The sequence below is a fragment of the Schistocerca cancellata genome, chromosome 5, assembly GCF_023864275.1.
Source record: "Schistocerca cancellata isolate TAMUIC-IGC-003103 chromosome 5, iqSchCanc2.1, whole genome shotgun sequence".
Lineage (NCBI taxonomy): Eukaryota > Metazoa > Arthropoda > Insecta > Orthoptera > Acrididae > Schistocerca > Schistocerca cancellata.
The window spans coordinates 199,610,637-199,636,347 of record NC_064630.1 but is presented as its reverse complement, the minus strand read 5'-3'; positions in this window follow the sequence as shown (position 1 = coordinate 199,636,347).

Here is a 25,711-nt window from a genome sequence, read left to right as displayed (position 1 = left end):
CCCCTTGAGAAGAAACGATTTTGTCGTCACAGTCATGGACTGTGTGGCTGGTGCCGGCGGAGGTTCGAGTCCTGCCTCGGGCATGGGTGTGTGTGTTTGTTCTTAGGATAATTTAGGATAAGTTGTGTGTAAGCTTAGGGACTGATGACCTTAGCAGTTAAGTCCCATAAGATTTCACACACATTTGAACATTTTTTTGTCGTTACACAAATGTCTGCCTCAGTTACAATAGCTGTGGGCCAGCGTTTCCTACCTTTTGCATGGGCGGGGGGAAGAGGAGAGGATTCAACGGATTTACGCCACATTTCCCAACCAAATCAGTGCATGTATCCAGACCAGACGGGGTGCAACGTCATACTGCCAAGTTCTCGGTTTTGTAATCACTGAAAACTCCTCACATATCCTTTCAATCCATGACGTTTCATTTCACTTCGTCCTCCCTCTCTGGATGCTTCACTTCTTTTGTCAGGCGATGCATATACTTGTTATTCTTTTCATTTCAGAGTCCTTCCCACCTCAAGTGGAAACTACAACAGACTTGCACCTTTTAAGGTCACTGTCCTTTATCGGCCGTTTTACCAGTGAGAAGCTTCCATCTCAGAGGTGCGACTCTTGGTGGTCTGTTATATTCCAATCAGTTGTTGCTGATGTGGTCTTCAGTCCAGAGACTGGTTTGACGCAGCTTTCCATGCTACTCTATCCTATACAAGCTTCTATATCTCCAAGTAACTACTGCTACCTACATCCTTCTGAATCTGGTTAGCGTGTTCATCTCTTGGTCTACTATTTTTACCCTTCACGCTTCCCTCCAGTACTAAATTGGTGAGCCCTTGACGCTTCAGAGCGCGTCCTACAAACCGATATCTTCTCCTAGTCAGCTTGTGCCACAAATACCTCTTCTCCCAGATTCTGTGCAGTACCTCCTCGTTAGTTTCGTGATCTACCTATCTAATCTTCAGTATTCTTCTGCAGCACCACATTTCGAAAGCTTCTATTTTCTTACTGTCTAAGCTATTTATCATCCATGTTTCACTTCGACACAAGGCTACAGTCCATACAAATACTTTCAGAAAGGCTTCCTGACTCTTAAATCTATACTCGATGTTAATAAATTTCTGTTCTTCAGAAACGCTTTCCTTGCCGTCGCCGGTCTACATTTCATATTCTGTCTACTTTGACCATCATCGGTTATTTTGCTCACCAAATAGCAAAACTCATCTACTACTTTAAGTGTCTTATTTCCTAGTCTAATTCCCTCAGCATCACCTGATGTAATTCGACTACATTCCATTATCCTCGTTTTGCTTTTGTCGATGTTCATCTTGTATCCTCCATTCAAGACGCTGTCCACTCCGTTCAGCTGCTCTTCTAGGTCCTTTGCGTCTCCAACAGAATTACAATGTCATCGGCGAACCTTAAAGTTTTTATTTCTTCTCCATGGATTTTAGCTCCTACTCTATTTTTTTTTGTTTCCTTTACTGCTTGCTCAATATACAGACTGAATAACAACGGTGGTAGGCTACAAACCTGTCTCACTCCCGTCTCAATCATTGTTTCCCTTTCATGCCCCTCGACTCTTATAACTGCCATCTGGTTTTAGTACAAATTGTAAACAGCCTTTCGCTCCTTGTAATTTACCCCTGCCACCTTCAGAATTTGAAAGAGAGTAACCCACTCAACATCGTCAAAAGCTTTCTCTGAGTCTACAAATGCTAGAAACGTAGGTTTGCCTTTTCTTAATCTATTTTCTAAGATAAGTCGTAGGGTCAGTATTGCCTCACGTGTTCCAACATTTCTACGTAATCCAAACTGAACTTCCCCGAGGTCGGCTTCTACCAGTTTTTCCATTCGTCTGTAAAGAGTTCGTGTTAGTATTTTACAACCGTAACTTATTAAACTGATAGTTCGGTTTGGGATTGGAATTATTATATTCTTCTTGACGTCTGATGGTATTTCGCCTGTCTCATACATCCTGTAGAGTTTTGTCAGGGCTGGCTCTCCCGAGGTTATCTGTAATTCTAAATGAATGTTGTCTACTCCTAGGGCCTTGTTTCGACTAAGGTCTTTCAGTACTCTGTCAAATTCTTCATGCAGTATCGTATCTTCCATTTCATTTTCATGTACGTCCTCTTCCATTTCTAAAATGTCCCTCAAGTACATCGCCCTTGTATAGACCCTCCATATACTCCTACCTTTCTGGTTTCCCTTCTTTGCTTAGGACTGGTTTACCATTTGAGATCTTGATATTCATACAGGTGGTGTCCGCCCCTGGTAACTGAGTGGTTAGCGCGACGTAATGTCATACCTAACGGCCCGGCTTCGATTACCGGCTGGGTCGGGCATTTTATCGGCTCAGGGACTGGATGTTGTGTTGTCTTTATCATTTCATTCCCATCGACACCCAAGTCGCCGAAGTGGCGTCAACTCGAAAGACTTGCACTACGCGACCTGTCTACCCGACGGGAGGCCCTAGCCACACTTCATTTTATACAGGTGGTTGGTTCCCTTTTCCCATCTATGGATACCATAACCTCACCCTTGGATGTAAAACGTTTTGCAAGCATAAAAATTCTTACATATTGGAATAGGTAGAAGTCTGAGCGTGCCGAAGCTGATGATCCGGAAACTCCAATAACTTGTACTCATTTTCCCATTGTTAAAATATCTTTCATTGTAATGATGAAAGATGACACTTTTACGTTCTAACTTTCTTCAGATGACGTGAGCACTTTTCTCCAGCTAATGTTTAACACTCTCTAAGGTAATAAGTGACGAAACTCCGTTCATACCATAAAACACTATTTGTTTTCTAGCAAATCAAGTCTTATCATTTTAAGATCTACGATCACCTGTCTCCAGCCACTGCTGTAATTGTGGTTCTGTTTGTGGTGTGAAATGGTGATCCAAGACTTGTCCACGGCAACAAATCAGTTAAAAAATATAAATCTCACCAGTATAAAAAGAGGTGGAGAGTATTGTGTTGTCAATAGAGAAACAGTAACAGCAGAGTTCATTCGTTAGGAAAACTCAGTGACTTCGAGCATGGGCTAACTGGTCACTGGATATCGCCTGAGTAATACGAGTACATCAGGGACATTTCAACTGTTCTAAAGCCGCCAAAATCGGCTGTTAGTGATGCGATTGTGAAACGGAAACGTGAAGGAACAATCGTAGCTAAGCCAGGATCAGGCATGGTGAATAAAATCTTCCACAATGGCTGTTAAATTATGTTTATTAAAAAGTCACTACCGGTTTCGCATTAGTAGTGATGCATCTTGAGGTGACAGATTTTTAAAAAGTCACGGCGCGGCAAAGTGAATGGCTTAGAGACAAGTCCCATCGTCCATCTTCTAGATGAAACCAACAGCACAGTAAAAGCGGTTGTGAAACTTCCTGGCAGATTAAAACTGTGTGCCCGACCGAGACTCGAACTCGGAACCTTTACCTTTCGCGGGCAAGTGCTCTACCATCTGAGCTACCGAAGCACGACTCACGTCCGGTCCTCACAGCTTTACTTCTGCCAGTATCTCGTCTCCTACCTTCCAAACTTTACAGAAGCTCTCCTGCGAACCTCATTCTGGAAACATCCCCCAGGCTGTGGCTAAGCCATGTCTCCGCAGTATCCTTTCTTTCAGGAGTGCTAGTTCTGCTAGGTTCGCAGGAGAGCTTCTGTAAAGTTTGGAAGGTAGGAGACGAGATACTGGCAGAAGTAAAGCTGTGAGGACCGGGCGTGAGTCGTGCTTCGGTAGCTCAGATGGTAGAGCACTTGCCCGCGATGAAAGGGGAGGTCTTGGTCTAGTCCATGTCCACGACAGAGCTGTGGCCCTGTATGTCAGCTCACACATCAAGCTGTGGCGCCACCACCCGGAAAGTTTGACAGGTTTGCTGTTGGAGTCCTTAGCTGCGCCCTCCCTTATGCCCCCACTGACGACGCAAGACATACCCCCACCCTTCTACTACTTCGGGAACTTTTACATTGAACACAGCTATGTCCGTATCGCAGTACCACCGACGAAACAGGCGTCGGCTCGGGATATATATCATGTCCTACAGCAGAGGCGCCCACCAAACATCGTGGAGACCAAAAGCCCTCAGGTTAATTGGAAGGTGGTGTGGAAGACGATTCACGCGGATCCACTGGACACAGCCGTCCGATCCACATGGTACATCACAGTCAATGGTAAACACATCACCCGATCACGCCTCCACAAGATAAACATGGCGGAATCGCCTCTCTGCGTAGACTGCGGAATACCAGACACGGACGAACGCCGTCTCACATTTGGCGCGGCAGAAGACGTATGGCGCTTGGTGCGACAAATTTTATCGTATTTTCTACGAGTGACTCCGGAACACATTACACCTCGGTTTCTACTATTTCCGGATCAACAGGATTTCCCGCGCGCCAAGACCAACGCTGTCACGTGGATCCGTGCGCATGCGGTACACTATTTATTTCACGATGGATCTAAAGATGTATTCGACTTTTGGAACTACCTACAAGAACGTCATTACATGATCGTGCGGAACCCAACATACAGACAGTATTTTTCTAATTACTTAGGGAGTGCCCTACGTGACCCTCCACGCAGCTGGATCATCAACAGGTAGGAGAAGATACCCATTGAGTGAGCTGACAAGACTAAGTTCGATTCTCGGTGGAATAACATGATATTCGTGAAGACTTACCTGGATGATGAAGCGTAAGGGGAGTAGCGACACACCCTTCTGCATCCTGTATGAAGCACTTTTTTTTTCGTTTTCCCCATGTACATTACACCGGTGTAGGAACGTTCCGAGATATTGTTTTCTTTTTCTCAGAGCACGATGCGGTGCTAGATACATTTATTTTTGTTGTGGTATAAAGTAAAACCACACTAAGAATGTATTAAAAACAGTAAAAAAAAAGGCAAAGCTTCGAGTCTCGGTCGGGCACACAGTTTAAATCTGCCAGGAAGTTTCATATCTGCGCACACTCCGCTGCAGAGTGAAAATTTCATTATAGTAAAAGCGGTTGTCTACGATTCAACTGACTGGGATAGCGCGGCAAGATGCCGTAGACAGCGTAGAAGTGGGCACGGCGCCAGGCAGACCTCATCTGCTGACGAACACGGATGATCCTGCACTGCGGGGGACGGCTGAAGAAAATCGCATGAAATCAGCGGAAGGAAGCTGAGTACCAGTGCTACCAGCAGTCCATCTAGCACAATCACTGCGCATAGGGAATTAAAAAGCATTGCGTAGAATGGTCAGGCATCACCTTATAAGTCACACATTGCTGATGTAAGGATATCGGCAATGTGGACACTACCGTCAGCCAGAACTGTCGCATCTGTCTCACGAAGACGTATGTGAGAACTGTGGATTGTCTTAATACCAAGGCGAGTGTGAAATCAGGAAGGAGAGCACATTCAGTGTTAACGTTCTTTATTCTGCAAGACTCCGTACAGAGGTTATTGTCGGCATCTCAGTGACATGTGAGGTCATCCAGGTAGAGGGTTTCTACCTTAGAATAAGCCCCACTGGCGTCTTTGGTACTGCTGCAGTCTTAAGTACACTAAGCAGTGGGCTGCTGCCTCAGCGGAAGACCTGTAACTGGCGGGGCGACCTTGTTGCCTCAAGGAAGGCGACCCCAACATCCTGCGAGCTCACACGGCAGTGGCTGCGCGCTGCAGGTCAGGCGCGCATATGCCCTGCGTCAAAACCAGGACCCTCGGATTCACTCTGAGTGCCGGACGAACTCAACGTAGCGGAAGTCTTCCCTCGGTGGCACCAGCTCAAGGCCCGGAACCATGACGTCTAGCGGCGCCTTTTATATCAATGGCTAGCCTACTAGGATGCTACTCGGCAAAGATGAATCTGCTTGGCCCCACATTGGACTGACAGATGGCTTTGTAACACCACAGCTCTTATGCTGTATGGATTTATTTTGCTTTATTTAATGTTACATTGTTGAACTTCTGTGAATGTGTTTAAATCGATAACATAAAATTGTGTACTCTTTTCTTTATATAAACTTTGAAGTCATGTTTTGATTCTATGCAAAGTAGTGTATCTGTAATTTAAAGTTCTTTGTCCCATTTGGAGGGAACAGAACTTATTGTATGTAATTGTAATTTTGTGTGAATAATTTTTTGTAGAAGTGTCAATATGTGAAAATGTTGTGTTTATTTAATGTATTTGTTTGCTATTATGTAAATTGCTGATCCTCACTTAGGGTTCTTAGTTAGTTTGTATGTAAATGGTGTAGTGGTTCCCCTCTGGAACGGAACTGTGTAGCGCGCGCAAATTGTGGTTGGAATAGGTGGAAAAGGTGGAACTGATAGTCAGTCGGGGAAGAGCAGTCAGTCGGAGACGAGCCACCAGTCGGAAAGGAGCTACGAGTCTGTGCACTGTCATTATAACGGTGCATATTGTGATGATTCAGAGAGAGGCTTTTCCTGCTTCTTTCCAAGGCCTCGGATGGGTGGATAAATAGCTGGAACTATTCTGGAATTTGTATGAATCATCGCCACGAAGAAATGACAGAGTCCAGCAATTCTGTCTGTGAATCCACCTACCAACATGCAGTTGCCACCATAATACTATATTGATGTACAGTGAAGGATCAGCCTAATGGATGTGTTAGTGTGCTGAAATATAAGGTAATTCATATCGGAAATTATTTACTTACCTTGAGTTTACTCCTCATCATAATACCTCTCAGGGTCCTCTCCGTTTGAAGTAAAGTGATTACCGAGTGTCCTTACTGAAAGTACATTTATGACCAGAGTTTTACCAATTAATGCCTCTTGAACTTAGTAAAGAGAAAGTTAAAATCAATGATGCTTGTTGAAATAATTTTTCTATTAAAACTGCTATTTAAAGTGCTGTTACCAACTTCAAACTTAAAAGTTTGACTGAGGCTTATGAAGTAAATGAAAACATTGTTGCCTGTAGTAAATTCTAAAAGGAGAGTCAGTTTCTTGCAATTTTGTCAACATTGTGTTTCGTTGTAGTAAAAGTGAGAAAGCTGCAGTTGTGAAACGTTACATTCTCATGTTTGCCAAGTGTATGTCTCTCTTGTGTATTAGAAGTGCACATTAATAATAATGTTATAAAGACCATTCACTTTGTGTAAACCCTGAAAGTGATAGTGTTTTTCTGTACCTGTTATAATTTTGAAAATAGTTCCTGCTGCTCTAACTGTTAGCTTCAATCTTAAAACATATGTGCGTCAGAGTTCATTGCACTCGCGTGTTACTAAGTCTAGATTGTGTCTGTTGTGTTGTCCATTATAGTTACTTATACCTACTCTCTTAAACGAGAACGTTAATCTTTCTCGTGCCTAATTAGGCTGGCGACCGTTTCCCTTATTCTAGGAATAGTAAAGCTAGGCAAAATTTTGTTTGTCACTATTCCAATATTTACGTAATTCTGACTTTCATATCCGATAAGCCACCTCCGTTAGGAACAACACGGTCAATTTAACAAAATTCCTCTCAGAGGGTAACACTGTTCTGTTGCTTTGTGCCATAGTTGCTTTCACAAAATTGTTTTATGTCATAATCTGCTTCTAGCGTTGAGGTTATGGTACAGTGGTAGCAGTTGTAGTGTTATAGCTTGGAGACCATCTTGGCATCAGCTGCACTCATAATTCCTGGAACCAGTCGTATTGCTTGTCTTCAGGCTTGACAAACCCTACCTTGGTCATCGAGGTCGCCAGATCTCTCTCCCCACCCCCCTCTCCCAGCCCGTCGAGAATCCTTGGAGTATTATGGGCAGGAATCTCCAACTATCTCGGGATTTTGACGATCTAACGGGGCAGTTGGACAGAATTTGGCACGATCTCCATCAGGAAGACATCCAGAAACTGTATCGATCAATGCCAAGCCGAAAAACTGCTTGCATAACTGCTAGAGGTGGACCAATACACATTGACTTGCTCAGTTTGTGAAGGTCTTTGTTTTGAACAAATCACCCAATTTTTCTGAAATTGTAAACATTTATTTGCTTGTGGATACACATCAGATGTATCGATTTCCGTCTCATTCGGATAAATCATTCGTGGTGTGACGTCTTTCTTTTAGATTGTGTTTGTAGGTGCTCTGGCCTGCTAGGTTGTGACAGAAGTCTGCCTCTGTTCACGTAGGTACATAACTACAGAAGGACAGCTTTATGCCATGGCATGTGATAACCTAAGCCAACGCTACAGCAGACTGTGTTATTGCAGCTCACTGTGCCAGCAGCATTCCAGAACCGGTGGCAGGATTTTGTTTATGGCTCGCCTGTATGCCCCCCAATGGGTTGCAAAGTATGGTCTGTGGTGGTTGCCTTAACACTGTGGTCATTGCTATGTGATGCTTGATGTAGTGTAAAGGGTGAAGAAAGTGGACAGTCAACGGCTGGAAACGAGTGACTTCTAGTGATGAATCCAGCTATACCTCGTGGCAAGGCAATGCAGGTGTTTGGGTATGACAAATGCTGGGGGCGATAAATACTTGCCATAACGTGTAGTGTCAACAATGAAGTATGAAGGAGGTGGTGTTACGGTATGGCAGTGTTCTACGTGGTTAGTGTATGATCCTCTTATTCCACTTAAGAAAATGGTAAATGCAGTGTTACTGCTTACAGCACAGGAGCTGTTGGGAGACGATGATTGTTTCTGTCAGGATGACAATATACCCCGCCGTAAAGTAGCATATGTAAGGCAATGGTTTGTGGACAGCAACACTCCCGAAATGGACTCGAGTATACATGTTAGGAGAGTTTGGGTTCCAACTGCATTTTTACCCTGTGTCAAAAAAATTGGTGAGAAATTGAAAAGAAAAACGAATTGAAAAGTAGCCTAATTGTGCTGCAGGGATTTCCCCCACAACTGCGATATCATTCTATATGGTGGTTGTCCTAAGTATAAATTTGCAGAAAATTAAAAAATTCAAGATGGTGCACTGTCCTGTGGGTATGAAATTCAAAAAATCCAAGACGGCAATCCAAGATGGCTGATCAGGTATTCTGGCACAGCTTGCATTGTTGCCAGATTTCCTGGGATTTCGCCAGCTGCAAGAAATGTTATTCATCTATTTATGTATAACAATCAGGTAACTATTTCTCAGAATTCAAGATGGTCACTGGGCATGTCCCCCTTCCGTCAGAAATTCCGCTTGTCTTAAGTTCATTAGCGCTAAAAGTCAATTAAATTCGAATTCAATTACATTTCAATTCAGTCCACAAATCAGCAGTCCATATGCCCTAATTTAAAAATGTGACTATCCTACCTGTTCACAGTTTAAACAGATGCCACCCTGCCGCTACAGCTTTAGCAATTACCCATCCCCCCTGCCCCCACTCCTCTGGCATCTCCATTGAAACAAATTCCGCCGTGTGGGGTAGTCGCGTGGTCTACGGCGCCTTGCCATGGTTCGCGCGTCTCCCCCCGTCGGAGTTTCGAGTCCTCGCTCGGGCATGGGTGTGTGTGTGTTGTACTTTGTTTAAGACAGTTTAAGTCAGTTTAAATAGTGTGTAAGCCTAGGGACCGAGACCTCAGCAGTTTGGTCCCATAGGAACTTACGACAAAAAACAAAAAAATCCCTCATTACACTACCAAGAGCTCACTTCTTCTAAGTTTAAAGTGATGACAAACTTCACTTGTTAAGTTCAAAATTGTGAGAAAATCCACTCACACTAAGTTTAAAATGGTGGAAAGCCTTCTGCTTGTCAGCATTAGGCCTCTTGTCTTTTTTTTTTAACACCCTGTAACTCACTGGTGAGGTCTGTATGGTTGTCGTACACCCATCACTGTGATGTGAGGGCACTACATGATAGAAATGGAGGACTTATACACTTGAATTTTATTTGTTTAGTCATGCAGCAACTCCCTTATCCCGTTGCAGATGTAGTTAACAACCACTCCGCACTGCGCAGGATTGGACTTGCAGTGGAAAAACACTTCTTGTACTAGTCAACAGCCACTCCGCACGGAGCAGCACACCGATAGTGGCGAGCGCAACCAGTCTTCAACCGTACACAGTGATGAGCCCCGAAGGACAGCAATGTCACCCGGCACCATTGACGCACTACACATGACGTCACGTGATTCCCGACCACTGTGGACACAGTGTGTTGCTCCAGGAGGCTGCTTTGCCTGTGTGTGTTCTTTTTTAATTCATCAGTCTTCTGACTGATTTGATGCGGCCCGACACTAATTCCTCTCGTGCGCCATCCTCTTCATCTCGGAGTAACATTTACAACCTACATCTTCAATTATTTGCTGGATGTATTCCAATCTCTGAGTTCCTCTACAGTTTTTACCCTCTACACCTCCCTCTAATGCCAAGAAAGTTATTCCCCGATGTCTTGTCAGATGTCCTATCATCCTTTCTCTCCTTCTTGTCACTGTTCTCCGCATATTCCTTTCCTCTCCGATTCGGTGAAAAACCACCTCATTCCATACCTTACCAGTCCACCTAATTTTCAGATTAGACTGTAGCACCACATCTCAAATGCTTCGATTCTCTTCTGTTCCGGTTGTAAGTAGGCTGTTTAGGTTTTTATATTGGTAACGCCATGTAGCGCTCTATGAAAATCACTGGCTGTGCTGTGTGCAGTCTGTGGCTAGTTTGCATTGTTGTCTACCATTGTAGTGTTGGGCAGCTGGATGTGAACAGCGTGTAGCGTTGCGCAGTTGGAAGTGAGCCGCCAGCAGTGGTGGATGTGGTGAAGTGCGATGGCGGATTTTTGAGAGCGGATGATCTGGACGTGTGTCCATCAGAAACAGTACATTTGTAAGAATGGATGTCATGTCATATATATTATGACTTTTGAACACTATTAAGGTAAATACATTGTTTGTTCTCTATCAAATCTTTCATTTGATAACTATGCCCATCAGTAGTTAGTGCCTTCAGTAGTTTGAATCTTTTATTTAGCTGGCAGTAACGGCGGTCGCTGTATTGCAATAGTTAGAGTAACGAAGATTTTTGTGAGGTAAATGATTTGTGAAAGGTATAGGTTAATGTTAGTCACGGCCATTCTTTTGTAGGGATTATTGAAAGTCAGATTGCGTTGCGCTAAAAATATTGTGTGTCAGTTTAAGCACAGTCATGTATAATTTTTCTAAGGGGACGTTACACAGTTTTCCCTCTTCGATTTACTCTCAACCCATATTCTGTACTCATTAGACTTCATTCCAGTCAGCGGTCCTGTAATTCTTCATTTTTACTAAGGATAGCTATGTCGTCAGCGAATCGTATCATTAAAATCCTTTCACCTTGAATTTTAATTCCACTCCTGAATCTTTGTTTTATTTCCATCACTGCTTCTTCGACGTATAGATTTAACAGTAACAGCGCAAGACTACACCCCTCTCTTACACCCTGCCGCGCGGAGTGGCCCTGCGGTTGGAGGCGCCATGTCACGAATTGGTTGGTTCTAATGGCTCTGAGCACTATGCGACATAACTTCTGAGGTCACCAGTCGCCTAGAACTTAGAACTAATTAAACCTAACTAACCTAAGGACATCACACACATCCATGCCCGAGGCAGGATTCGAACCTGCGACCGGAGCGGTCGCTCGGCTTCAGACTGTAGCGCCTAGAACCGCACGGCCACACCGGCCGGCTGTCACGAATTGGTTCAAATGGCTCTGAGCACTGTGGGACTTAACATCTGAGGTGATCAATCCCCTTGATTTTAGAACTACTTAAACCTAACTAAGCTAAGGACATCACACATGTCCATGCCCGAGGCAGGATTCGAACCTGCGACCTTAGCAGTCGCGCGGACTGAAGCGCCAAGAACCGCTTGGCCACTGTGGCCGGCATGTCACGAATTGCGCGGCCCCTCCCGCCAGAGGTTCGAGTCCTCCCTTAGGCATGGGTGCGTGTGTGTTGTCCTTAGCGTAAGTTAGTTTAAGTAATCTGTAAGTCTAGGGGCCGATGACCTCATGAGTCTGGTCCCTTAGGAATTGACACACATTTGAACATTTCTTACACCCTTTTTAATGCAGGCAATTCCTTCTTGGTCGTCCATTCTTATTATTCCCGCTTGGCTCTTTACATTTTATGTATTACCCATCTCTCCCTATAGCTTACCCCTATTTTCCTCAGAATTTTTAACATCTTGCACATGTTAGGCTGTCGAATGCTTTTTCCAGTTCTACAAATACTAAGAAGGTGCCTTGACTTTTCTTTAGTCTTGTTTCCATTATCAACCGCAACGTCAGAATTTCCTCTCTGGTACCTTTACCTTTCCTAAAGCCAAAGTGATCGTCATCCACCACAACTTCAAGTTTCTTTTCCATTCTTCTGTATATTTTTCTTGTTAGCAACTTGGCTGATTGTGCGATAGTTCTCGCGTTTGCCAGCTCTTGCAGCCTTCGGAGGTCAGGTGGTATATCACCAAACTCATCCATTCTATACACCAACGTGAGTAGTCGCTTTGTCGCCACTTCTCCCAACGATTTTAGAAATTATGATCGAATGTTATCTATCCTTTCCACCTCATTGTATCTTAAGTCTTCCAAAGCTCTTTTAAATTCTGATTCTAATACTGGATCCCCTCTCTCTTCTACATTGACTACTGTTTCTTATTCTATCACGCCAGACAAATTTTCCTCCTCATAGAAACCTTCAGTGTACTCTTCGAAACTATCCACTCTTTCCTCTGAATTTAATAGTGGAACCCCCATTGCGCTCTTAATGTTACCACCATAGCTTTTAACGTCACTGAATGTTGTTTTGACTTCCCTATGCTGAGTCAGTCTTTCGCACAACAATTTCTTCTCGATTTCTTCACATTTTTCATGCAACCATATCATCTTGGCTTCCGTGCGTTTTCTATTTATCTCACCTATTCATCTTATTTCTCAACGACTTGTACTTCTGTGTTCCTGGTTTTTCTGTGTCATCGATGTGTACACTATAGAGAGAGCATGTTACGTTACTGTTAAACAATCTTTGGTCTTGTCGTGGCACAGTGTTTTCCTCTGCGCAGTCTGATACATTCTTAGTTGAAGATGGTAGGTGATGGACGTGTTCAGTAGTGCTGTGTTGACTTTTGAAGGTATATGCTAGATGAAGTAAGATGAATACATTAGAAATCGAAGAGAATATATGTTTTGAATAATATTATTATTTTGAAGAGAAGTAATTTGCGGTCAGACAGCAGCAATGTGCAGCTAGGGCTGGTTATTGTCAGCTAGTTAACTTGCTAGGAGCTGAGAGAAATACCACCCCACTTCCCTGAGTCTTGCGCTAACTGGTTAACTGATTAAACGGTTTGGTTTTTATAGAAATTCTCTGTTAACATTGCACCCTTTTTAGATCATTGTTCACTTTGTTAAGCATAGTACTGTTCAGACCAATATTATGTGTGAAGATCACGTCAAGTTTCGCTTTGTCTTTTTTGAATACATACTTCATTCTAAAGTCGTTGTCTTGGAATACCATTTCATAGGAATAGTTACTCTCCCCACCCCAGAGTTTATCATTACGCATTACCACATACAACGATCTGAGTACGTATTTAGAAACAGAAATCAAGCTTAGCCGCTATCTGCTTGTTGTTGTGTTTTCGAGGAATCTGCAACAGTGTTGTCAAGACGCGAGGTAAGTGAAAATTTGATTAGGACCAGATAATTGTTTTACTTGTTACCCATTTATTATTAAGACAAGTTGCTTTCAGATCACTTACAGTTCAGCTCAAATTAGGTTCTGTTTAGTCAAATGTTAGCATACGAATTTAAGTGGGATAACAGTTTGGGGGGACATAGTTTTGGTAATACGTAGACTTTTATACAGTGGGAGGTTTTGTTTTGTTTTAGGGCGCAAAAACAAAATGGTTCAAATGGCTCTGAGCACTATGGGACTTAATATTTGAGGTCATCAGTCCCCTAGAACTTAGAACTACTTAAACCTAACTAACCTAAGGACATCACATCCATGCCCGAGGCAGGATTGGAACCTGCGACCGTAGCGGTCGCGCAGTTCCAGACTGAAGCGCCTAGAACCGCTGTGCCACTTCGGCAGGCCGCAAAAACAACTAGGGCCATACGCGCCCAGTTATAGAATGGTAGGTCAAGTTGGTCTAAATTACATACGGAAACAAAATATAGTAGGGAGGTTACACTGAATTTCCCTAGACATTTTGTACTTGCTTCTTTCAACGATTAACTGAAGTAGTACTTCTGTTACCCGTGGTTTCCTCGCATTTACGTTCTTTGTACGGATGCTTTTCCTTTCAATTTCTGTGTTTGTCATTTTTATAGATGTATATTCCTCGTCAACTGTACTGCCTAGTGGGCTATTCCTTATTGCGGTATCTATAGTCTTAGACTAAGGCGCTGCAGTCACGGACTGTGCGGCTGGTCCCGGAGGAGGTTCGAGTCCTTCCTCAGGCATGGGTGTGTGTCTTTGTCCTTAGAATAATTTGGGTTAAGTAGTGTGTGAGCTTAGGGACTGATGACCTTAGCAGTTAAGTTCCATAAGATTTCACACACATTTGAACATTTTTATAGTCTTAGAGAACCTCAATCGTATGTCTTCATTCCTTAGGACTTCCGTATCCCACTTCTTAGCGTATTGACTCTTCGTGAGTAATCGCTTAAACTCCAGCCCACTGACAGTGGCTCTTAGGAAAGAAAAGAATATAAATGGAGAACTCTGCCGACAAGGGGTAGTGAAAAGTCGTGGCGGAGGAGACTGATGAGAGTGAGCTGCACAGAAAACGGGAGATGACTTGTGACAGAATATGGACCGTTATCTGTCTTTTGAAGTTTGGAAGGACTTTCTCTGATATTTTAAAGACTATTGTTCTTCAGTCGGGTTCCTTACAGAGAAAATTATTTGGAGAATATGGCACAGTTGTGTGATGGTACAGAGAGAATTTTCCTTTGTTGTGAAAGAGTATTTCTTCTGTGCTGTTCACTTAGTAGTGTAGGAGTTGTAGACAATTAAGAGGGAGTACAGTGATTGAGAAGACGATAGAGCAAACGTAGAGTATAATAGTCTTCACGTTTATTGAGACGTAGCATGGTAATTGTATGCAGGCTGGAGAGATATGGCCGATAAAGTGTAAGGAAGAAAAATTGGGTTTAACGTACCGTCGACATCGAGGTCATTAGAGACGGAGCACAAGCTCGGATTGTGTCAAGGATGGGGATGAGGAACCATGCCGGCATTTGCCTGGAGCTATTTAGGTAAGTCACGGAAAACCTAAATGTGGATGGCCGGACACTGATTTTAACCGTCGTCCTCCGGAATGCGAACCTAGCGTGATAACAACTGCGCCACCTCGCTCGGTGGAAAAAGTGTAAGGAAGAGCAAGGCAAAGGAACCTCGTCGGGAAAAGAGGCAATTGGAGTCCTGGGGGATGTAAGTTGCTGGTATGGCGCAAGAAATGCTTTAACTTATTCTCTCTGCGGGATCGGCACCCCCCCCCCCCCCCCCCCAATGTTGTCTAGTTTGTCTGCTGTGCTCCTGTTCAGAGTTATAATATCTTTTGTGGATTTTAGTTACCATATGTAAGGTACCCTATGTAAGGTATTTGTCTTTTTAATGAAATTTTGTTGAAAGTGTCTTATCTTGACTTGATAATCTTAGTTATTGAGTTTTCGTTCATGCTATTAGAAGGTACACAGCTTTTGCGTAACGGCGCTAATGCGGGCAAAGTGGCCATCTCGGCGCTGGCTTCTGGCCATTTTGTGTAGGGTGGAAAACGTAAGGCAGCGGCCGAAAGAAGATCACTCCAGCGATACTCAAAGCCAATCCTTATTAGAGTGACCTAGAAACAGCAATTAAAGAAAGTAAAGAAAGAGAAGAGAAAGAAAGTAAAAATAAGGGAAAACTGAAGGCAACCGAAGAGAAAGAAGGTAGTAAAAAGACGAGTGGGAAGAGCGGGAAACCCAAACCTAGAAAATTCCTTTTTGACGACAATGATGAAGACAGAGTGCATGTACCGCAAAGAAAAAATTATAAATTAAAGGCTAGAATAGTAATGGATTTAGTTCCAATTGAGCTCCCTCTGGGCCTACTAATTCTGTACACGTGGAACCCACTTCGAATTTTATTTGTGAAAAATATATATAATTTAATTCTAAACATATTTATATTTTTTGTTAAATCACTTGTTATCCCTTATTTTTGAGTTTGAAGCTAAGTGGCCTCACACGTCCGGCAAAGTGCGCATTTTGCCAATTGGTGAAAACAGAACTGTTTAAAGCATCTAGTTTGATCCTAAGATAATTAACTACTCGACATTATATTGGGTTGGTGCTTAAGTTCGTAGCGTTTTCCATAAGTTTATTAAACACAGCAAATACACATAACATGCTCTAGTAATTAATAATATATTTTCCGTCACTACTTACAACGCTCTGGCAACGCTAGGGTATCTTTTAGATTCCGTGACCAGAAATCAAATGACGTTGAGGCGAAGTCACGTTCGGAGTGCATTTTCATCCGGAAAGGAAATTCCTTGATGGTTCTTCGATAGAGTTCGGAAATGATGAAAATCTGAAGCACAAGATAAGGTGAATAACGTGGGTGCGGAACGACTTCCCAGTCGAACTCCTGTGTAGTGTTTTTTGTCAGTCTAGCAGAATGCAAGCGGGCGTTAAAGTGGAGTAGCATCACTCGTCGCAGACAGATTTCTTGGTCCTTGCTCTTGGATTACGTCTGCAAGACGTCTCAGTCGTTGACAAATGTCAGCAGTGATGTTTACATCTCGAGGAATCAATTAGTAGCATACCACACCTTCGCTCTTCCACCAGATGGATAACATTACCTTTTGTCGGTGCGCACTGGTCTTTCTATGGGGAGTTGCTGCCTTGTCTGAGCTCAGCCTTTCGTTCCTTTTCCTTATGTTAGCATAAAGACACCGTTTCTCGTCACCAGTAACGGTGCGGGATGAGAACGGTCGGTGTTGTTCACGAGCCAATTGATGTCGAGAAAGCAGAGACGCACTTATTGTCACCAACTGATTTTTGTGATTTTGGCTTAGCTGATACGGTACACATATAACCGATTTTTAAGCTTTCCCCGTTGCATACAAGTGTCACACAATGGTAGAATGATCACAGTTGATTCCATATGGCAGTTTTCGAGTACATGGCTCTAAGCACTATGAGACTTAACATCTGAGGTTATCAGTCCCCTAGACTTAGAACTACTTAAATCTAACTAAGCTAAGGACATAACACACATCTATGCCCGAGGCAGGATTCAAACCTGCGACTGTAGCAGCAGCGCGGTTCCGGACTGAACCGCTCGGCCACAGCGGCCGGCAGAATAACATGGATCATTGTGGACGATTGCGTTTAAACGATCTTCTTAAAACCCTGAAGGTTCCTGGGCATGGAGAGTATGAAGGCATTGCTAATTACGCATATAAAATTTTTTTCGTGATTTTCTTTAGATTTCTATTTTTTTCTTTTGTTCGTATGGGCATTTCTAATTCTGATTATGTAACATTCTAAATATAAAGATGTAATTGTGATTATTTCGTTTGCCAATGGATAAGTATGTTTCTTGCTTTGTACGTGTGGTAAAGTTTGTAAAGTTCCCTTTTGGAATATTATTAAGGGTGAAAAATGCAGTCAATAACATTTGTAAAGATTTATGTAATTTACGATAACGATATAACATCTATAGACAGGGGATAGCGATAGTGATATCGATAGTCGAAAGGTGGTTCTGTAGTAGAGGGGATGGTCGACGGTGTGTCTGTGAAGCGTGCGCGGGAAAGTAGTACTGTGTTTTATGAAAAGCATACGTAATTGTGTGAACAGTGATACCGAACTATCAGATTGTTAATTCTCTTTACCACTGCGGTATGTAATGCCATCACCAGCGAACTCTAAGAGCAAATAAACCTGACTGTGGAAGTACCGCTAACATTACTTTGTTGTGGCCGACACGAACTGTGCTTTTATGCGAATGAACTTTGCTGGTATTGGTTTTGGGTGGTGGAACTGTTGTATATCACATTCTATCAAGCCGTTAAAGCGAAGACTTTAATTAACTGTGCAATATAAATTACTTTCAGTAATGTTGTCGAAGTTTGAAATGCGAGAACAGAGTGGACATTGTATACGGTGTGCTTCACACACACGAACAATTCTATGAACTGTGTATTTGTGGCTAAGACTATATGAATGTGACGAACTGTGTAATTATGGACGATAGCGTCACGGACAGTGCATAAAGTGTAAAAACGTGAGATGTCTACGTAATGTACTTTGAAAGAGAGGACATGTCAACAACGATCGTATACTGGCGTCTTGTGGTTTTTTAATCACCACGGGGTTAATGATACAGCTGTGCCGGAACTTTATTTGCGTTTCGCCGGAGAAGATTAACAAGCGGAACTGCCTGTATCCTGCTCTCATCATCGTAACCCGCCGAAATTGTGCTGCCCAACGCAACGCTTCGTATGCAACAAAAAGTTAAGAGATTTCGCCGAACGCTATCCCCTGACCTAGAAACTTTCTTTCTCTATTAAAAGTATAAGAATTACAGATTCTATTCAAATAAATTCTTTGTTTAGTTTATTTTTGCTTTCTGCTAGCGAAATTACAATCAGTGAATTAAAAGTTGCCTGGTAGTCATTGTTGAAACACCAGTAAATATAAACTTCTTCCTCTCATTAGAACTAATTCTCCTTGCATGTCAAAATTAATGTAGTTATTTTATGTAGTTCTATGTATTGTTATGGGACTAGATATATGACAGTGATTAATAAGAGTATTTTGTCGTGAAATATGGCTTCGCGCGAAAATTACGGCGACCGCCATAATTGCTTGCGTTCTGACCAATAACGTAAAAGCTGCTATTCCCGTATTGGTGCATTTCCTGACGTGAGCGGGAATTATAAATGTCAGCTGTCAAATCACGTAGGGACTGTTTACCCAGTAATAAAAGTTCTTGACATTGTATTGCTACGAGTCGTAGTATTAAGAGACACTGGTTATACTCAAAAGTGGGTAGATGTATGGTGAAACCCCCCAGTGTTCATGCGATTATTAACAGTATTGTGTGTGATTCACGAAATTTTGTCACTTTTTCTAATTCCTTTCAGATATTGTCTCAGATGTCTTTGAAGTTTCAGAGAATATATACACAATTTTGTCGGTTCAGGTTAATTTCGGAGCAGTTTCTCGTGAATATTAGAGTTTCAGTTCATAAACAAAGTGGGATCGAGACCAATTGAGAAGTATAAGAAAGAGTGTGGTTTCCCAGCTAGAATTTTGGTTGACTTCAGAGTTCAGATTTTGATAATTATTTTTCCTGTGGGTTGAGGTCATCACAAGTGTCACTAATGTCAAAACGATCCTCCCTAAAGTGAGAAGACCATTTTCCTGTCATGCTCTGTCCAGTGGCATTATCCCATTACACGACGCAAATGTTCCTGGCTGCCTACGCTGCTGTCACCCCTTTACTGAATTCAAACAGAAGAATATATCGGAAATGTTCCGATTTCTCCACTTGGCACTTCGTTTTCTAGGGTCCACAGCTCCACTCACTATCTCAAAATGACAAAAGGACGATATGTAAACTCAAACAGCATTATTGAGCTACTAATAAAGAATGATAATCGATAAACAAACCCATAGCAACCGAACTACTTCAATAGTTGCAGATTATAACAACTTATTTCTACGCATTTTCCTCTATTTCTATAAAGGCTACAAAATAAGAATATCTTAGCCTGGCCATTTTGCACAGCTTTCCGCTACGTCACAAATATACCGTACACAAGCATTACGATGGTGAAAATATTCCGCAGGTAACGTTGACACTCGACTGATGATCTTGTGCAATATGTTCCAACATACGGAAAACAACATCTTATTGATATAAATACCACATCTGTAATAGGTTGACAATCTGCCCTGATAAATGTACGGTGTAAGATGCGGAGTTAACACGCAGGCGAGAGCCCGGGTTTCTGAATTGTGAACTGTCATTCGAGACGGTGAAAGTTTTTGTAACGGCGTTGTCAGGGAAGTCGGTGTATCTGTGACCCCTGTGCGTGTTCCAGTGGCAGTGTGGGGCTGGCTCAGAATGGCCGCTAAATGTCGACCGCGGAGAGGGTGGGGGCCAGGGGCCAGCCCTTTCTTGGCGAGCAGGTAGAGTGAGGCCGGCCGTGCGTGGGCGCACAAAGGCACAGCAGGTAGCCGCCGCCAGGCTGTCTGCCGGCGCAGACCGCCCGGCTCTGCTCTGTCTGGCGGGACGCCACGCACCGGAAGCGTAGGAGACCCCAGACTGCCAGGTGCCTTGTCTGCTCAAGCTGTGGGGCATCGCCGTTTCTCACCTGCAGTCTCAAGTCATTACCAGTTATTGCTCTACACCACTTACATAGGTCAGCATCAGAAGCCTAGAACATGTTCCGAGTTGGAACACTGGCCTACCTCCACGGCCAGTAGTATGTTACTGAACTCTCTGTTTTTGTATTAAGGATTTAGAATCCTCGAAGTCAATATCGCAAATAAATTTTTATTTTGATTGCTATTTTCTGCTTCACACGAGCCATCTTCAGGTATGAGATACAAAATTGCACATATGAATTCAGCAACGTACAACAGCTTATAGGAATCAAAATTACAGATCCTAAATGCAAATTGTACATAATATTATAGTGAAGTTCAAAATTACATAACAAGAAGAAATATTCGTGATGTCAACAGTGTGCTGAGAATACCAATTTTCAGCCATTAGCTCTCAACACAGACAGTGGTGTGCCCGATGGTCTTCACTTAACGACCGAGAGCAGCGGCGTTTGTGTGGAGTAGTGAGTGTAGACAGACAAGCAACTCTGCGTGAAATGACCGAAGAAGTCAATGAGACGCGTACGACTAACGTATCCGTTAGGACAGTGTAGCGAAATTTGACAGCAGGTGACCGACGCTAAAAGCACGACATCGCCTGCACCACCTCTCCTGGTCTCGTGATCATATCCGTTGGTTCAAAATGGTTCAAATGGCTCTGAGCACTATGGGACTGAGGTTATCAGTCCCCTAGAACTTAGAACTACTTAAACCTAACCAACCTAAGGACATCACACACATCCATGCCCGAGGATGGATTCGAACCTGCGACTGTAGCGATCGCGTGGTTCCAGACTGTAGCGCCTAGAACCACTCGGTCACTCCGGCCGGCTTATCGGTTGGGTTCTAGACGACTGGAAAACTGTGGTCTAGTCAGATGAGTCCTGACTTCACTTGGTAAGACATCACGGTAGCGTTCGCAGACCACATGAAGCCGTTGACCAAGGTTGTCAAGAAGGTACAGTGCAAGCTGTTGGTGGCTCCATAATGGTGTTAGCTGTGTATGCATGGAATTGGCTTGGTCTCTAGTCCAACTGAACAGATCATTGAATGGAAATGATTATTTTTGGCCACTTGGAGGCCATTTGCAGCCATTCATGGACTTCATGTTCCCAAACGACGATGGATTTTTTTATAGATGACAATGCGCCATGTCACCAGGCCACAATTGTTCGCGATTGGTTTGAAGAACATTCTGGACAGTTCGAACGAATGATTTGGCTATACAGATCGCCCGTCATGACTCCCATCGAAAATTTATGGGACGTAATCGGCAGGTCAGTTCGTGAACAAAATCCTGTACCGGCAACACTATTGAGTCCATTTCACGTGGAATCGCTGCACTACGCTGGTCAGAGGGAGGTCCGATACAATTTTAGGAGGTATCCCCTTACTTTAATCACCTCATTGTTCTCACGATGACTTCTGCTATAAAAGAAAACTAGTACTGCTTAAATTGTGTCAGCTACTAAGTTCTAAACGCTTAATGCCTTAGGTAAGGCGATACATCTTACATATATTATCATTCTAGCGGATAGTTTTGACACATTCAAAGAAATTCTCTCATTTTTACTAGTTCAAATGGCTCTGAGCACTATGGGACTTATCTGTGGTCATCAGTCCCCTAGAACTTAGAACTACTTAAACCTAACTAACCTAAGGACATCACATACATCCTTGCCGGAGGCAGGATTCGAACCTGCGACCGTAGCAGTCGCGTCTCATTTTTACTGTATCTTCCTTATCTTCATGTACTTTTTCAGGTTTATGTCATTTGTTTTCCTTGATGGTTTGTGAACGATGGAAAGTTATTTTACTTATACGTTCTGTGTGAGTGTTGTCATTTTTAAGAAAGATTTTAAATATGTGTTGACCCGTTGTGACAATTATACTATTCAAGAATGTTGTTGTGGTATGTATCCCGTAATTACTTCTTCTTATGTACCTTTCAACTTCGCTATAATTCTATGTGCAGTTTGTATTTTCGATCTGTAATTTGATTCCTGTAAGCCAGTCTCTTTCAACATGTGGGTCGCGACCCCCTCGGGGGTCGCAAAGTCTTGCTCAGGAGGTCGCGGTCGCAGGAGAAAGCAGTTGCAGCATGGCTGGTAACGTATGTTTCATGACGATCATCTGCTATGGTATAAATGTCACTCGGAAGAGACAAAGTATTTTGAACGCACCTTGCAAATTCGCTCACGTTCAGATCTGGTGCTTATTTATAATAATGTATACGACTTTAATTTAAACCTATTGAAGAGTTCAAATACGCAAACACTTGCAACAGTGAGAAGCAACACGATGCCTATCGATCTCTTCCTACCTCTGCGGACTAGAACTAGGGCGGCGAGAGTCACTAAGTCTTGTACACATAGTATTTACCTTTTGAGAGGTTTGCAGGGGGAGGGGAAGGACCACATCAACTTCCAGGCTGAAACGGCGGTGCAGTGGCAGCGTCCTGTGTATTACTGGCAACTCAGTTCACGTGCCAATCATCTCCTGTGATAAAAATATCACTCGGAACGATAACAATTTATGAAATCGCATTTAAAAGATGCTCACGTACAAATGTGATACAAAATCGCTGCAACAACATGCACACAGCTCACGTGCAAGATTTGGCACCACGGCTACCAGTATGCATTTCGGTAAGAAGCTTCAAACCAAACACTAGAACGTTAGGATTGGCATCAGTGAGACAAGGCACGAAGTACAGCAATTTCTACCGAGCGGATCTAGGATGCCTGAGCTCAACTCAGACTTTAATTCACACTCTGCATGTCGACGTTGTTTCAAATTTTCCTAGTTCTGTGGCTTCATCGGGATTCCCAAAAAATCTTCGTTATTGGTCACCTGGTTAATTTCTCATTTCTTTCGTGTAGTTAATTCTAGTGATTACCGTGAAGTGAATCATTGCTTTTTGATTATGCTTTATAAAAGAGTTGAAAACCTGCAAACCTCTCAAGAGGTACTAGTACCATCGTTTGTAAAAATATATACTACATATTCTGGCAATTAATTATAAAGAAATGTTGTCTTCTTTTGAAACTGAATGAAAATAAATGAAATAATCATCCTGCTATATGTCTCCAAACTAGGAGTTCTACGATACAAAACATAGGTCTATGGACAATACTATTTATTTTTTATTAAAATTACGTTACTCCTTGTTTAACATTAATTCTGAATTGAGCATAATGTAGATTGTTTTGTATAAATACACTGTGTTAACGATAAATAAACGTAGAACTGTTTTCAGGAACCGATCGATAACTAAATGAAGAAGATCCAATAAGTAACTGTGAGAAATTCGAAAAAGATCTCCTTTTTTACAAATTGACTATACAGTGGGACCTCGTTTAGCGAAGAGAATTCACTTCTGAGTCTTACCTGTATTGTGAAACACTCGTTATGCGAAACATACTTTTCTGCGTTAAAAAAGGATAATACATTCCATTCCGAAAAAATACTGAAATAGTTTATAAAATGTACATCCTCTTTTACAAGAAGTCGTCTACAGACATTTGTTTTTACCTTCTCTTCAAAATGAGTCATGAGCACAGAAGACAACTAGCTGAATGAAACATCTGCCTGCGTATTGGTTAATACGCAGCTTCATTGAATTCGTGTTGGTTAACGACGTATCTAAAATGGGATTCATATAGACTTATAGAGGTATTTCAAGGCCCTGAAGTAACATGGGTCTTGCTTGCAACACCGCCACAGAGAATTTGGCAACATCGTCGCGGAGACCCGAGCGGAGGTATCGGTCGTATTGGGACAACCTACGTTGAAGCGCATCTACGTATACAAGTAAATAAGCAAGCAACTGAAAGTTATTGTGTGTTATTTTTGTAGAATTACTTTGCCATTTTTGATGCTCCTAGTTTTAATACTGCTTCGGTCCCCCAATGTCAATGGAGGAAATCCGGACTGTCAACAGAGGAAATAAAGAAAGTGACATTTGAAAAAATATAACTGTTTCTGGGCACTGTTCTTGAGGAGAGAGGGAAGGGGGAAGGGAATATTGTCATGACCCGTAGAACCTCCATGACTCCCTATCCCTCGTAAATACAGTGTTCCTGCTTCTGCAAGAGGCCGCATACTGTTTCTGCTAGTCGCTGAAGTGGTGACACTTTATCTAAGATTACATTCGGACTTCTATGCTACGCAGGTTTTAGATATTTCAGCGAGGTTCAAAAATGGTTCAAATGGCTCTCAGAATTACGGGACTTAACTTGAGGTCATCAGTCCCCTAGAACTTAGAACTACTTAAACCTAACTAAGCTAAGGACATCATACACATCCATGCCCAAGGCAGGATTCGAACCTGCGACCGTAGCGGTCGCGAGGTTCCAGACTGAAGCACCTAGAACCGCTTGGCCACACCGGTAGGCTTCAGTGAGGTGATCTAGACGTTGGCAGCCCGCTGTGAGTGTCGAAAAGTGTTGCTGTGTTACGTAAGCACTGCTATAAAGAGTGGTGAACCCCACTAAGCTAGAATAATTGTAGCAAAAACCCTCTCCCGGCCGTAGAATGGCTCATAACATACACGAACCTTTCAGATTTTCATTGCCGCGCGTGAACTGTTTGAATGTCCGTCGTATGCAATGTTCTCCAGAGAAGAGCCAGACTACGAAGCGAAGGAATGTGACGCAGAGATTTGTGTTTCGTTTCCGGAAGAGTGGTCAGCGAGCGGCGGCCACCCCCGCCTCCGCGCTGCACCTGAGCCGTGGCGCGGTGCGGCCTGCCTTTGTAGCCGCGCCCATTCACTCATTCATTCATTCACACCACCAGCCCAGCCCGGCCACTTCCTCCCCATTGAGCAGCGGTCGGCCTTCACGACGCTGGAATCCCGCGCCCTCCTCCGCCCCCGCCTCTGCCAGCGATACGTGACCTCACATGCTTCCACAGGCTCACCACTCTGTGCTCCGTGTTGCAGCCCACACGGATGACGTGTAAGGAAGGACTCTGGCGATGGAGCTAGAGTAAATTATTTCCTTGTCGTTTCACCCCTGCCCTCCCCCTCTTCCCCTACTTTTAGAAATTCTTGCCTGGCACAGGAAAAACTGCATCCTCGCCATATGCATTGTCAGCCGTTTCTCACAAAATATTTGAATAATGCCTTTTCAGACTTCTCTACTCATTACGATCGTCAGTTCAAGGCTTCGAGATATGTACAGATGTTTTCTACGTCTTTTTATATACCTTGGTCCGAACATCCTCCAGTAAATTACCGTCCAGAGATGAGCAAAGAACTACGTACGTTCACATTCTGTCATTTCGTATAGCTATGTTTCATAACAGTCACTGACAGCATCAACTTCTGTACTTCATCTACGCTTATATTCGCCTTACTATTTTTTTTTTACTTTATTTCCAAGGAATGTTCTCTCTCCATCCCCTAA